General features: G+C 36.7%; 1 protein-coding gene across 7 annotated transcripts in view; it reads left to right on the forward strand.

Moving 5' to 3' along the window:
• Window positions 1–16457, forward strand: part of MARCHF7 (membrane associated ring-CH-type finger 7) — a 54984-nt gene that overhangs the window by 243 nt on the left and 38284 nt on the right. The window lies entirely within an intron of this gene.

Raw genomic sequence — 16457 nt, forward strand, 5'->3', positions numbered from 1 at the left:
GAGGCCGCCTCCTTCCTCTCAAGGTGGGGTGGAGGAACTTGATCCGGGACCACGGTTTCGAAGGGGAGCTGGGCGCAGGCCCGCTCTGCCGGTGGCCTTTCGTCCCGTGGTGGAGTTTGTGATGGGTGGAGGGGGCAGATTGCGTGTCCTTATGGACGTGTGGTGGGCGAGGGCAAGGGGCTTGAGCCCTGATTTGGTCTCTGTCCTCCTCCTCTTCGACCGGGGTTAAGGAGGTTCCTCCGGAGCCCTGCGGGCCTCGAGTGTCACGAGCGTGGTATTTAGAGAGCGCGGTGTTGAAGGCAGGGAGGGCTAGGGCTCCGCCAACCCAGCCTCGACTCGAAGGGGCTTTGGCAGCCTCTTCGATGGGGCGAAGATTGGCTTGTTGATCGTTCCAGTTCTTGAATATCGTGATACTTCGGAGTCCTCTTGAATTGAAGTAAATTATGTGTTCTTCAAATTGAAATCGGTGGTGATATGTGTAAAAAAACGGACGTGTTGGCATAAGAAGTAAAAATATGGAAGGCACCAGTAGTAGCATATTCCCTCATTTTGATGAAACTGCGTAGTGAAGATGAACGTGTACAAGTACACAGAAAAATCCTGCGATTAATACTTTTTTCTTACGTACAGATGTAAATATTAGTATATGGGGAAAATCTCTGTCTTGGTCATAAATTCTTCACGACTGGTGTTGTTTGGCACTATTAAGAGTAAATGTGCCAACTGAAATTGAATTTAGTAAGATTTTCTTTTCGATTTTTAGGACTTTTTAGGGGTTTTTCTATTTTCATTGTTTTAAATCTTCTCTTTTTATTACTCATATCTCTCCGTTTCTGTCTAGAACTAAGAGGTAAGGTTAAAGATGAAATTTCGATTTAAAAATCGAACGATATACTGTTAAGGCAGGCGTGTAGTATAACTAGATTTCTTTCGTGGGTAAAAATTTTGTTACAGGGATGGGGTCAGTATTTTGTTTACAGCTCTACAGCATTTTATGAAACAGCAGTGGTGTATGAGGATTAAAGTCAGAAGATCTGGGTTTAAGTCTTGATTTTGCCGTAATTATTTAACCTCTTTAGATTTCCTTAGAAATGTAGTAGTTAATTCCTAGAGTTGAGGTGAGGATTAAATTAGGTGAGGTAGTGTGTAGCAGTAACACGCTGGGGGACATAATACTTGCAGAGTGAATTTTTAATGGATATTAAACAATTGGAATTGATACATAAAATCCAGTTATTTATATTTAGGCATTGTGATCAGAATAACCTTAAAATTTAATCAGCCTGTAATATATCCCCCACAGTGCTGCTTCTCATGCATAATAATGTTAATATAAGTTCTAAGCTACAAATGTTTTTAGATAAGAACTTTTTACAACTCTTTTTTTGTCCAAAATTATACCACAGATGTCAGTATGGTCAGTATGCATAGTCTTGGGTTTTTTCCAAAGTTGCATGCTGGGTCAGATGTCTTGAATAAGAATGATTAAAAATTCCTACTTATTTAAGTATAAGTGATTTCTCTTTCTACCATATTGGCAAGAGAGCTTATTTTCCCCAGATAAAGCACAAAGATGCCTGTATACAAACAAGCACATATATTCTATGTGAAGATGTCAGATAATCAGCTTGGACATTAAAAGTCGTCCTTGGCTCTCCAATTTTTAATCAGCTCCATATATCTACTTCACACGACTCTTCATCTGGTATATGTTCAAGAGTTGCCCGCATTTTAGTATTTTAGGAAAATAATTTTAATAGTGCAAAATCATCAAATAATGTAAAGCATTTTACATTACAAAAATATTTTACATTATTTGATAATTTTTATTTGTTGTATTCTGGCTACTAGATTAGGGTTTCACATTACAAGAATGCTTGACACAGCACCTGCCCTCTACAACTCACAATTTAGCTATAAGACTAATGTAAATAACTACAGCTGTTACTTTAGTGTAAATGTATAGTAGTACTGTGGAAGCACAGAGGAGGGCTGTTTAATCTTGAGGGAAGTTTTTATAGGAAGTATTGCTTGAACTGAGAAGTGAAGGATGACTAGGAGTTTCATAAGGAAACTGCAAAGTCACGGTATCATGGTTGGTTTTAGGAATGGACAGTTTGTTCCCCATAGCTGAAACAATTGAATGGAAGGTTACAGCATGACATGAAAGACCTTTTGTACTGTTTTTTTAGAAAGTTAGTGCTCTGTGCTGTCGGGAATGGATAGTTATTGTGTTCCGTCAAATAAAAATGATTTTTAGATTATCTTTGCTGATACATCCTTATGTTACTATGGATAGTTAAATGCCAGTAAAGAACAGTGGGAAATGCATTAGTGAAATGTACAGGCTTGCATCAAACCTCATTTTTAACCAACAAGTTAAACTTAAGAACTAATGAACCTTTCAGCTGTTAAATAACTGAATGAACAACTTAGCATATTAGGATGATTACTATTTAAAGTAAGATTTTGAATTCCTACTGAGATCTACTTGAATTCATTAAGGCAAAATTCTATTACAGCAAAACAATGTATCTTCTCACAAACCATTATTTTACAAAAATTCTATCTTTGATGAAGTTGCTAATCATAACATGAACCCAAAAGAGGGGGATGACATAATTTGAGAGTTGGCTGGGGTTTAATTTTCATTGATCTTAATTTTTAACTTTTCTGCTCTGGTCTGAACTCGTGGTCAAAGCTGGTTTTTCTTGCTCTCAAATCTGTTTCTCTGTGGCTCTACTGGTTAGACTAGATAAGTTGAACACCTGGTTTTAAAAGCACCTACCGCTCTACACCCGCTTTTGTCAGCAGCTTTAAAAGAGGGCAAATTTTGAACCTTAAATGCTAGTTCTTGTCTTTCCATTATGATCCTTGCACTTACTGTAACGTGTTTCTCACTTTCCGGAAGAAAACTTGAAAATGATTTCCACTTAATGAAGATTGAAACTTGACACAGATTAGATAAACTTCAAAGGAGAAGATTATTTTATAAAGTACTCTAGTGTAGACTTAGTATCATAGCCCTATTTTCTCATGGAGATGTTAAACTTTTTTCTAGTTATTATTTTTTAAGACTTGAGTATATCTTTGTTTCTTAAATATTTGTCAGCTAAAAATCAAGAGACTTTTTCTTTTTAAAAGACCCAAAAAGTTCTGTGCTTTTACAGTACTTTTCTCATGTGACTACCTTTAGTTTCTATGTCTCCATATTCACTAGGATCATTAAAACACTAGGATTTCCCATTAAGAAAAAAAAAAATTTTCCCCCAGAAGCAGATTTTTTAAACAAAAAGATAAACCAAGTAGAGGTAAATAATGGAATTGTACCTATGTTTGTATTTCTGGAAAACTCTTGGCTATCGAAATACATTGGTATTTTGTGTGATATCTCTGGCCTTCATGCCATGAATTTATTGGATGGTAATGTGCTTTTGTTAATTCAGTAACTGCAGCTACCCTGAATATATAAGACAAATTCTAAGTCAGACTCTCAAATAGAATCAGATTTTTCATAGAAACTGGGTACATAATAATTGTAGGAAAGTAAAAGGATAGGTTATGAAGCTCTACTCTATGGCTGCATTGCAAACCACCTCAAAACCTAGTGGATTAAAACTGTTTACTAATTTTTTACAGTTCTGTGTGCCTGTTGGACAGTCTGCTGGTTTTGCCTGGGTTCACTCATGTACCAGCCTTCAGCTGGAGGGTTTCTCAGGCTGAAAGGTCCAAGGTGACAACACTCACATGTCTGGCAGTTGGTGTTGGTTAACGTTGAGGCTTTGCTCCATGTGGTCTTTATGACATGGGGGTCTCAAGACAGCATTCCAAGAAAGTGAAAGTGGAAGCAGTAAGACTTCTTACAGCCTTGCAAATCATATAATGTCAGTTACACTGCATTCTCTTAGTCAGAGTAAGTCTCAGAAGGCTAGCCCACAGTGAAGGGACAGGAAAATAAGATTCCACCTCTTTTGTGCAGACCAGCAACATCACAATGCAGAGGGGTGTGCATACTTGAATGGGAAGGATTCGTAGCCATATTTGGTCATTTACCACAGGTTGCTTAGAACATTATCAGAAGAGGCATCCTTAAAGATGTCATGATTGGGATTTGCTTTCAGATAGAGGGTGGTAAAATAGACAGCAAGATAGGTCAAACGTTGATAATTGTTGGAGACTATTGCTTGGTACATAGGGGTTCATTATTGTCTCTACTTTTGAGTACCTTTGAAATTTTTCATTGTAAAAAAATTTTTTAAGGCATACTCAGGTAATCTAAACTCTATTCTGTGAAGTGATTTTAACCTTATTTTCCACTTAGTATTTACTAGAATAGCAGTAATTGTTTAATATTTACTACTTCCTGTGTGGTATGTAGATACTAAGGAGTGTAAACCAGCAGTACTGCAATTTAGAAAGGGAATTATTCTTAGGAGTTATTTATAAATTTTATCGTAATATGAGTTATAAAAAACTTGTCTTTTTATTTGCAAATAAGTGTTTCCCTTAATTATCAAAGACCAAGTACATTAAAGAAATTTTGGAAAGTTAAGTATAAAGAGAACAAAACTCACCTAGAGATATAGTAAAATGTTAATAATGGCTATTTTTTCCAATTTTTTATGTACAGAGTTATATAAGTAAGGTATATAAGTTTCTTTACCCTGCAGCAGTTCTTCTCCTTACGTAAATATGAATGACTTTAAAAAGTCTTTTTACTATATGTTAAAGACAAATTTCAAATAATGAAAAAGCTAAAAGAATGTCTACTAAGCTGTTCGTATCAAAATTTTTTAAGACTGATGGTATTGCTTAATAATAGCTAGTATTTGCTGAATACATACTATGCGCCAGCAGTGCTCACGGTATACTTGGTACTATTATTATCCCCATTTTATAAGTGAAGAAATTAAGCATTAGGGAGATTAAGCCTAGTCACACCAAGTAAGGGACAGGCTTCAAAGCTTGCACTCTTAACTATCATATTTTTACAGATAGTTAGAAATTGGCTCATGCTAAAAACTGGGCAATGCTTAATTTATCTTGCCTAACCTTAGTTTCCTGTTTTGGAAGAATTACCTTTATTAATGAATATATTTCAGGTAAACAAAAAGTCTTAGGTGTGGGCTGTACTATTTGTTAATACGGATGAAGCCTTTTTGTTTGGTGATTTGGTTTATGACTACTATGTGACTCTTGACAGATCGTGAACAAGACTGTTATAATGGGACACAGTGACCTTCAGAGTGATGGGAGAGGATACATGTTATTTGAGAGACCTTCATAAGCAGAATCAGTGAAAAACTTTTGAGCATTACACTACTATTTCTCTGATCTTAAGAATAAACAGCTTTCAAAATTTGGTAAACCAAAAATCCAAGCCCTACTTGGCAGGCAACTTGTGGTAGTGCTCAGAGAAAGCTTTACTCTTAAAGAAGGTACTAGGTAGAACTCCTTTGCTCCAAGCATTTTCTTATATTGCCTGAAGTTTTTCAGTTTACTTTTTCATAGTGCCCCAAATTCTACTAATTAGACATCAACAGTGGAAGGGGGGCACTAAGGCTGACCAGATAGAAGGTACAGTACAAGCAGAAGGCAAAGAGGTAGCATTTGTATGGGAAAAAGTTAAGTAGATCAGTGTGAGTGATTGACAATCTATCAGCCCAGAGAGTTCTGTGTTTTCAAAACTGTTTCCAGCAAGCTTCTAGATCTCTTCTGGGCACTCAGACTACTCATTCTTTAAAACCAACTCATCTTGGTGTGCTTCTTTGTCTTCCATTCCCGACTCGCTGCAAAAAAAGAAAAATGTTTGTTCTTCGTCAGAACTTAATCCTTTGAATAATCCCTCCCTCGTCACCACTCTTCAAATAGTAGGTAAGTTCTTTTCTACTTGAGATGTATTGAATCTACCTTCTATTCATTTACTTTGGGCTCTCACTAATTTGTCTTGGAACCAGGATGTTGCTTCCTAATAACTTGTCCTTAATACTGATTTAGTTTGAGGGTTTTTTTGTTTGTTTTTAGCTGATGCTGTTTCAAAATCTCTAGTAGCTCCTAAGCCTGAGTCTATAGCAGTAGTTTGTTCCCTGTGGTTCCACGAAGGTAGTAAAATTAATTATTGACTTGGAGTATTGTAGGAAATGGAGGAAGCTGTATATGAATCTATTATTAAGGCGAGGTAAAACTAGATAAAGGTTTTTTTTTGTTCTTTTGTTTTTTGTGAGGAAGATCAGCCCTGAGCTAACATCCATGCCAATCCTCCTCTCTTTGCTGAGGAAGACTGGCCCTGGGGTAACATCTGTGCCTATCTTCCTCCACTTTATATGGGATGCCGCCACAGCATGGCCTGACAAGCGGTGCCTCAGTGTGCACCTGGGATCCGAACCTGGGCCGCCAGCAGCGAAGCGCGTGCACTTAACCGCTACGCCACGGGGCCGGCCCCTTAGATAAAGTTTTGTTGGACTGCTAAGTGTTTCATCTTTGAAAGCTCCAACTGTTTTCAAATTTATTTTTATTTTTTTCCCCCAAAGCCCCAGTAGACAGTCGCATGTCATAGCTGCATATCCCTCCAGTTGCTGCATGTGGGACGCGGCCCCAGCACGGCCGGACAAGTGGCGCATGGGTGCTCGCCCGGGATCCGAACCCCGGGCCGCCAGCAGCGGAGCACACGCACTTAACTGCTAAGCCACGGGGCTGGCCCTCCAACTGTTTTCAGGAACATAATTTCTGGGGTCTTGAGGGAGAAAAATAATGTACAAATTATTGGTAGTATAAAGCTTAAAAACTGTTGCCTTATTAAATAAAGTACAGACTCCTAAGTGGAGGACACAAGATTGCCTTTACAATCTGGGTATAATCTGCTTTACGTATTTATTTCCTTCAGAGTCCTTTCTTTTCCTCTTGACCCTTCCACGCCTTCCATTTCACCCTTCACACTCACATTATTTCCTATTTTCCAGTTCTTCTTCAACATGCTCTAGCATCTTTATGCCTTCCTCTTTTCCTATTTTTATTCTTCAAAGGTCAAGTCAAATGTTACCTCCTCCGAAGTGTTTCTCATTTTGTTGGAACTTTTGGCTCCCAATTTGATGTTCCCATAGCATTTTCAGATTTTTTTTTTTTTAAGTATAATGATTTTCATCAGTCTGGTATGAGTATCTAATCTAGCAATTAGTATAATTGCCAGTTATTTTAGTTGGAAATTTTTGGGCTTCTTGACTCTGATACTTCATGTATTTTGAAAAATTTTCAGCCAATTATCTCTTCAAATCTTTTCTCTGTCCTAGTTCTTTCCTTCTACAACTCCAGTTAAGTTTTCTTACTCTTCCCTCGGTCTCTCTTAAATCCTCTCTTCTGTATTGACCATCGTCTGGTTTTCTGTGCTTCATTCTGGGTGATTTTCATCTGGCCTGTTTCCCAGTTCCCTAGTTTTTCAATTTTGCCTAGTATACTGTTAAATGCATCAGTTTTCCAGTTTGCTGACGTTGGGGCCATCTCTTCATCTGGTTCTGTTGACTCTTTTATCTCTTGGCAATGGGTTGATTTTTTTTTTTCCCTTGTATTTTTATCTTGTAATTTTTGATTGAACACCAAAGATTGTAAATAAAATAACAGTAGAGACTGAGATAAATAATGTTTATACCTGGATATGGACATACTCCACTTCTGTCAGACTCTTAGTATGGTGGGTTGAGTTGGTTTAGTCTGTATTTGAGCTGGGTTTGAGCTTTATTGTTGCTTTATTTACCTTCAAAGTATTCCAATAGTGGACTGCCACTACGTGGTGCTTAGCGTGAGGCCTGGAGTGCCAGAGGATTTCTTTTGGTATTCTTTCACCAGCCTCAAATCCTCAAGGCCCTGCACATCTTCACCACAGAGGGGTCTCTCTCAGCCTGTTGTAGCCCCCTCAGTAGTAGACGTGGGGGGAAGGTGTTCTTAGTTCTATGCATCCTTCTCCAGTCTTAGGCAGGCTCTGTGTGCCTAATCATCAGAGGTGGGGCTGTCCCAAGATTTCTGCCCTTCTCCCAGTTTCCTAGAGTCTAGAGTGCAGGCAGACACCCCCCCCCGCCACCCCCCGCTGGCAGCTGATCTCTGACTTGTATTGGTGGAGGATCTTGGGCAGGCAAGTTTCATAGCCCTTCTCCAAAGGCTGCAGTCCTCTGCCTTGTATTAGTGGAGAGTCCTTGCCGAAAGTGGATTTCCTATGAACAGCTGATCCCACCTTATACTCATGCAGGGTCTGGAGCATGGATGAGCTGCTTCAGGTTTTCCTCTTCTCTTAAACATAGTTAGGCCTTGCATGTTCGTACTACAGAGAGAGAGATTCTTTCAAATCTCCTATCTGCCCCCATTTTTTCTTATGAGCACTCAGTGGGGGCCTATGGAAAAGACTCACCCTGTGTTGGGGCTCCCAAAGTTTCTCAACTGTCACACTAGCAAATATTTGGCCTTTATGAATTTGATGCATTTTGGCTGTTTCTTCTTATCAGGTTTTATGGTGGCCACCTTTGTCCCATCTGTCCTTGTGAAGGGGGCTTGCCATTCTTTGCAGTTCAGTTCATCTGGTTACCTTGCAACCTGAGCTCTGATGGACTCAAGAAAAGTGATTTTTAGATTATCTGGCTTACTCTTGTTATGTTAGAGTAGGAATGATGTTCTCTTGTGGCTTTCTATATACTAAGCAGAGATGGAACAATTGCTCCCAATTTTGTTTGATTTATTTTGCTTGAAAATATTGAAGCAGAGAAAAGTTGGAAGAACAGTAAGATTAATATCCATAAAACCTCACGTATATTCAATGGTTAATAATTTGCCCTATTTGCTTTATATCTATATAGGTTGTATGTGTCCTTACATATATTTGTTTTTTAAATATGTATTCTTATTTCAGAGCAATTTAAAACTAAGTTCTAGACATCGTGACACTACTCAAATTCAGTTCATAGTCAAACTTTCTGTTTTTTTTAATCAGGATTCAACCAAGTTTCATGGATTGCATTTGATTTTGTTTGTTTAGTCTCAAACTAGAACTAGAATAGTACTTCCATGTTTTTTTCTTTGTAACATTGACTTTTTGAAGTGTCCAGGCCAATTATCTTACAGAATGTCCTGCATTTTGGATGTGTCATTCTCATGCTGTCATTTACATTTAATTATATTGTATTTTTCTGTTTCGTCCTTTTTTCAAGGGCTTTACTTTTTGCAGTATCCTCTTCCCTGCACATATTTTTCAAGCTTCTCTTTATTTGAACATTTTAAACATAGTTATTTTATATAATCTACGTGAAATACTTGATTTGACATTTTTGCTAGTCTATTTTTTCTCATCTTTTGTGTCTCAAGGACCTTGTTTGTGGTGCCTTGTTTCGTTGTATGCTTAGCTATCGCCTGCTTATTATACTTGAAATATTGTTTGTAGAAGTTATCTGAAGCCTAGCATGAAGGCACATTCCTTCAGCAAGATTTGTCTTTGCTTCTGCCAGGTTCTTGGTGGCTGACTAGATTGGGACCATCTTAAACCAAATTCAGTATTTGAGCTTATAATTATCAGCCAGGCAACATCAACCTTAGCTGCAAATATGCACAAGAACTGGTTTACTTCTGTTTTAACTCTTATCTTGTCCTTGTGGCCCTTTGGAGTCCAGCTGATTGTGATGAGGTGGCCTGTTAGATTCCTCACGTTGTGCATGTTCCGGGCTTTGATTTCCTTCAGTGAGACTGGCAAAATCAAAATTGAAATTTTTCTGTAATTTACAGATGCCTTCAGGGCACAAGTGACTTTTGTACTTTCATATCTCTTGGATTCCCATTTTCCCTTCATTATTGACCTAGTAATTCCTTATTACCCTATCAACTCTTCATTAAGAGGGTGTTCTCTGTATTTTATCTAACATTTTTCATTGTTTTGGGGGAAGGATTGGTCTGAATAATGTGCCATCAAGAACTGAATATTCTCTCCCACAGCATTTTGTGTAATAATATCTGCTATTATATAGTATTATATTTATTATTTCATTCCCTCTCCCACCCCAAAACATGGGTTCAGGAAATAGGTTTTATTATTATATTGCTAGAGTTTAGCACCCTAACTGGTATATTGAAGGTACTCAGTAACTAACATTTTATTTTATTTTATTTTATTTTATTTTATTTTATTTTATTTTATTTTATTTTATTTTATTTTATTTTGACGGGGGTGGGGAAAGAGTAACTAACTTCTAAAAGTTGAATTGGAACTGGGATTTTTTTTTTTTAAAGTGGTACATAGTTAGAAATTAAGTGAAAAAGGTAGGTTAGAGTTCTGGATGCTAGGCCAAAGAATTTAGACTTCCTTTTTAAGGTAGTAGGAAATAATTGAAAGTTTGATTGGGAAATAGTGCCATCACTAGTAGAATGAAAAATAAAAGAAGAAATGTGTGAATTAATGATGAGTTCCCTTTAGACAGAGCTCAGCATGGTATTATTAGAGACAAACTTTGTTGGTTTACCCAGAGTAGGCCTTATATCCAAGTAAAGTCTTGCTGGAAAACATTGTAAAATTCAATTTAAATTTGTCTGTATTCTAGTATAAGTTGCGAGGTAGTTTTTCAGTTGCATTTAACATATGACTGAGATCTTGGTAACTTGCAGATAACATGAGGCACAGAATTAATTACAGAATTTTGCATGTCAGGTAATGACTTAGAATTCCTTTGGCTTTTTACTTATACTTAAAGTTTAAGGTAAGATTATTTCTACAGAATAGACTTGAATTGTGTTGTTTATATGTAGGAAAAACTTTTTTGGTCTACAGATCCTTTATAGTGTTCAACAGGCCACCAAAAACATGAACTTGCCTTAATGAGCTCTGTTTCCTGGGAAGCCCGGTGGAATGAAATTACCTACAAAAAAAATAGTCAATTTTTTTAGTAGCTAACAAACCACAGGTTTATGAGGTGGACAGACTACATAAATTGTGGAGTTGGTTTTCCACTCCTGTTGCTTATGTCAGTCACTATTAAAATGCCTCAAGGTGAGGGCACATTTAACATAGTAAAAGTATGACTAATTAGGTAAACTAGCAGTTCAATATCAGCTCCAGAGAATCTTTACCCAAGAGACCTTATTTCAGAAGTTGGAAAGTTCCTCAAATATTGATCCTAAGATTTTTGTGGTTTTGTGGCTCATTACCTTCTTTCTGAATTTGAAACAGGTTCTGGAGAATGGAAAATGTGGCTTCTTGCAGCTGTCAGTGCGTCAGTTTACTCAGTCATAGATGTGTTGATAAGGAACATGAGCACGCAATTCCAGTGGACCCATGATGCCTAGAACTTGAGTGGGGCTCAAAGAGAGTACAAATTAAGTGTTATGGAAGCTTCATAGCAATGATGAGTACTGTATGCAGATTGAGTGGTAAGGCATGGCAGACAGGCACATATCTCTTCTGCTCAAGCTCCGCTGTCCTATCTGACTTCACTTATAAAATGCACGTTCAAAGATGAAATTATGAATAGTTTCGAGACGTCAGCAGCAGAGCTTTTAATCAAATGCAAGGCCCTGTGCGTCTGCATAGGTCACACACCTATGAAACCAGCCCTGGTGATAGGTTTTTATCTTATCACCAAACAGAAAGAGAGCTCGACTGTCCAACTCTGGAATCAAATCTGAAGAAATTTAGACTTAAAGAAACACTATATAGTGACAGAAGGAAACCAGGAGACTGTTATATTGACCATTGAGGAAAGACTGTGCATACGAACTTTTTTTGTGCTGTACTCTTTTAAGTCTTGGTTAAGACCATTAGGCTTCAAATACCTTTTTTCTGCTAGTCTTATTCTTGCTTATACCTTTTCCTTTATAGCAATTTTAACTTTAACTTATATGGTTATTTGTGTAGTTTGTTTTCTACTAGACTACAACTTCTTTGTAGTCACTATCTTAGTACGTTCAATGTTGTCCGGTCACCTCATCCCCTTGTTTAATATTAATTGGCCTAGCACATACTAAGCATCTAAAAAATTATTTGTTAAATGAATGAATGAACTTGAAAAGATGCCTTATAGTACCTTGTAAGTGGTCTAGTAGAACTTTTTCAAGGACTGCACATTTTATTTTATTTTTTTCCTCTTTTTTGTGCTTTTGACCTACAACTTATGCAACCAAATTATATAAGTTTTCTGGTAACACCTACATTGTCAAAATTCAATCAGTTTATGTAGAGGAGTTGCCAAAAATAGTTTCATACAGTATAAATTATCTCTCTCAGAGGACTCCACCTCTTTGCCTTTTCCCAAGAGGTTTATTTTGAGCAGGTTTCCTACTGGGTTAGTTTCATTCTGCAGTTAAGTCTGCAAGTAACAATTGGGTTTAAATATAGTCAAAGTAAACTACGAGAGGTATGATTAAGAAGCATTATTGTTGTTAAAGAACCATCCATTGGCTTGTATCTCTTAACAAGTCTTCCTGTTTAAAACCCTCAGATCATAAATACAGTCCCTGTTTAGTATTTTCATAGCCTTCTTGATAAAATAGCAAATATGCTACTTGTTAAATCATTTATGGGCTTTTGCATGTCAGTGTTTAAACATTAATATTCTTTCTACTAATATATGCCTTCTTTAAATGTCCCATTCGTAATTCATCTCTTTTTAATAAATTTTGTATGGACGTATGTATATAGTTTATAAAAAGCTGAAAGTAGAAAAGATTTATGTTAGGTAACGGTATGCTTTTATCATTCAAACCAGGCCACTTTTAAGAGACAACGCAAGCACTATTAATAATTGTGCTGGGATAATGAGTACAAATTAGGACTTCTCTGGCCATAAACTGGGACTGTTCTAGGCAAACCAGGAAATATGGTCATCCTACTTAAAAGGAAAACAGAAGTCATTTGCCCCACCCTTTACCTCATTCCCAGTCCCACTTTCTAAAGGCGGTGACCCTCAACTTTTTAGCTGTTCTAGGATTTACCTTCATATTTCTAAGTGATGTGTTTATACTGTTACTTTGTGATTTTTCAATATTATATATGTGTTTTCCTTATTCACCATTGTCCTTACTTCCCCTACCCACCTCTATCCCCCAGCATGTTTGCAACAAAATTATTGATTCAGTAGTGTTTATGTTATTATAACTATGTAAATATTAAAGGTCACCCAAGCATAGCAATATGTCCTTGAACAGCTCTATTTTCCCAAATTAGAAAATTAATTTATTAAATTGCTATTTGTTCTGTGTACTCAACATTTTTTCTCAATTGTATCATCATCTCTGCCACGTGCCAAAATAGTTTCCATATGATTCTATTTTTTTTCTTAGAACTTTGCTTCCATCATCTGTGATCCTTCTCTGGTCTGGATCATTTGCTCCCCGTGCTTTCTACATACCTTTGTAATTCTTTCCTGGATTCTGTGTCTGGTTCTTTCATTCTTTACACTCCTGTTTTCCTAGGACATGCTCTTTGTTTGGCTTCCTCTGGTTTTTGTGGGGGTTTTTGCTTGTTTTTTTAAGATCTTGCATGTCTAAAAATGTGTCCTATTCTCTACCTCAGTTGTTAGATTGGAATTCAAGGCTAACCAGTTTTCTCAGAACTATAGGCATTGCTTCATCGTCTTAAGAATTTTTAAAGTTGTAATTAAGAAGCCATTCTGATTACTTTTCTTTTGTATGTGACTCACTTTTCCACTCTTGTAACTCATAGGATCTTCCCTTTATTTCTGGCGTTCTGAAATTTCAAGATGATAAATTGTGATTAGTGTTCATCTTTTTTCTTTGATCCTGCTAAATACTCTTAAACCCTTTCAATGTGGAGATTTATGTCTTTCAATTCTAGAAAGTTTCTTTTATTTCTTTGGTAATTTTCTCTCCTCTATTTTCTTCCTTCTCTCTTTCTGTAACCATAGTTATAGTCAAGTGATAACTCCCATGGACAGTTCTCCTATTTTCCAGTTACATTTTCTACTTCTGGGAGGTTTCCTCAGTTTACTCCCAGTCCTTATGTTGAATTTATTTCAATGTATCACATTTTTAAAGTGTATCACATTTTGAATTTCCACAAGCTCTTTATTGTACTCTGATTGCTTTCTCAAGCATCCTGTTCTTAGTTTCTGAATGAATGTCTTTTGATCCCTTAGAGGATAGTAATTAGCTCCTTTCCCCAAATTTTCTCCACGTTCCTTTTTTTGTTGTTTACTTTGGTCTTTCTTTCATATTGGAGCCCTTCCTTGGTTTCCAAGTGATCCTTGATGTTTGTCTATCATAAAGAAGTGCAAAAAAAGCTAATTAGAATCTCTTGGCCCAGCCCTGGTTGCCCACTGGTTAAGTTCGGCGCACTCCACTTCGTGGCCCAGGTTCGGTTCCTGGGCATGGACCTACAACCACTCATCTGTCAGTGGCCGTGCCCTGATGGTGGCTCACATAGAAAATAGAGGAATATTGGCAACAGATTTTGGCTCAGGGCAAATCTTCCTCAGCAAAGAAAAAAAATGCTAATTAGAAATTCTTGGTGACTAGTGGACTTTGCTATGGGGTAGGATGGTCAGGTGGCAAGCTAGCTTTGTAATTGGGAGCATTCCAAATGTCTGTATCCAGAAATCTTATCTCTGGTATTTTGTTTGGTGATCCAAGAGTAAAATCCCTTCATCTCCTGACAGTTTTGTAGAAACAGGATCAGGAAAGAGTCCTTGGGTCTCAACATTGAGTACATAGATTTCTCTGTTATTCCTGATGTTTACCCTGCAAAGACAGGGGGAAAGTTGCCTGTGAGAACCTTATTCTCTGGAGAATAAATTTCTTATTTTTGGAAGAGTGGAGCTAGAGGAAGAATTTGGGGTTTTACTACTAAAACTACAGATTTTAATTCAGCAACTTGCTTTTCAATCTCAGTCATCATCCCTTTTTATGGTACCTTGCATCTCTGGGTCTTGATTCTTTCTAGGGTGCTAAGGCCAAATACTTGCTTCCACTTCTACCTCTTTCAGAGTACTTGGTGTGTAGCTTCATCCTCTCTGCTAAATTACTCTACCTCTCCTCCTCCTTTGGATTTTCCAAATATAAATTGAAATCTCTTTCCTTCTATGGTTCCCTTTCCTGTTCTTTGCATGGTTAAAGGTTTTGGATTCATTTACTGTCATTTTATAGGGGTTTTGGAAAGATGGGCCAAAATAGATGCATAAGAATAACCTGTCTTGTTTAACTGGAAGTTCAGAACTGTTATTTCATGGCCTTTTTTGATAAGCTTTCTTTGATTTAATCATATCTCTGTATGACTTTTACTATGGTTTCTCATTAGCTACATATTCTTAGTTGAATAATTTTAATTGCTGTTGGGCTGGTGTTATATCTTTTGTATGTTTGTTATAGATCTCCTACTGCAATATAGACCATATGTTTTGTTGATGTTTTTTGTTCTCTTCATCCTCTTTTCTGTCATTGCCTGATACCGTGTTTTTAAGACAAATATTCTTTTGTAGTAACTTTTAAGGTAGAAAGATGTGATTGATCCAAAATTTAGTTGAGAAGTAAATGAGGTTACATGCTGAAAATGAATTAGATATTTTTAACTTAAATGCTTAAATTTGAAAGTGTTCATAAAGCCAGATATACCTTATCCAAGCTGCATATGAGATCAGCAAAGTGCATTTGTTAGTACTTACCTTAATTTCAGTCTACTACCAGCACAATAAGGGAATAATTTTAGACCTTGAAAGTGGGTTACTGGGAGAAGTTGAAGAGATTATTTTGATTTCTTTTTATTTGCTACTTTGTTTTGCCCTTCTCTTCTTTCTGCTCTCAAGACTGGTAGCATCTCAGTTATCTAGAGGCCTCATTGTAAATTCTTTCCTCAGAAAATTTTAAGTTTTTTTTTTTTTCCAATTTATAAAAGTAATGTCTTTATAGCAGTACTGTTTTAATAGCCTAAAACTGGAAACAATCTAGTGACCATCCATAAGAGAATGGGCAAATAAACTGTGTGTATTGATACAATGGAATACTATATAAACCATTTAGAGGGAACTTAACTACAACTGTATGCAACAGCATGAATGAATCTCACAAGTATAATGTTGAGCAAATGAAACTAGACATAAAAGAGTATTTTATGATTCCATTTATATTTATAGTTAAAAATAGGGTGTAGCTAATGGTGACTCTTGGTGTGGGTTGAGGAATGTTTAGTGGAAAAAAACTTAGAAATTATTCTCACTTTTGAGAAGGCTAGATAGGAAAACAAATTACAGCATATCATATGATGTCTTAAAAGTATGTACAAAGTGGAAGCACACAAAGAAAAATGCTTGGCCCACATAGAAGGGCCGTGAAAACATACTGTTTTAAGGGGTGTGCAAATAGTACAGTATAGCTAATGCACATGGTATGAGTATTGAATATCTATCTAATAATAGATAAGAATAGCAAGAGCATCAAGGACAAATTCATGTGGGATTTTATATAGAGACAAAATTGAGTAAGGAAAA

This window comes from Ceratotherium simum, chromosome 9 (genome assembly GCF_057802395.1).
Source record: "Ceratotherium simum simum isolate JZ-2026a chromosome 9, ASM5780239v1, whole genome shotgun sequence".
NCBI classification, from domain to species: Eukaryota; Metazoa; Chordata; class Mammalia; order Perissodactyla; family Rhinocerotidae; genus Ceratotherium; species Ceratotherium simum.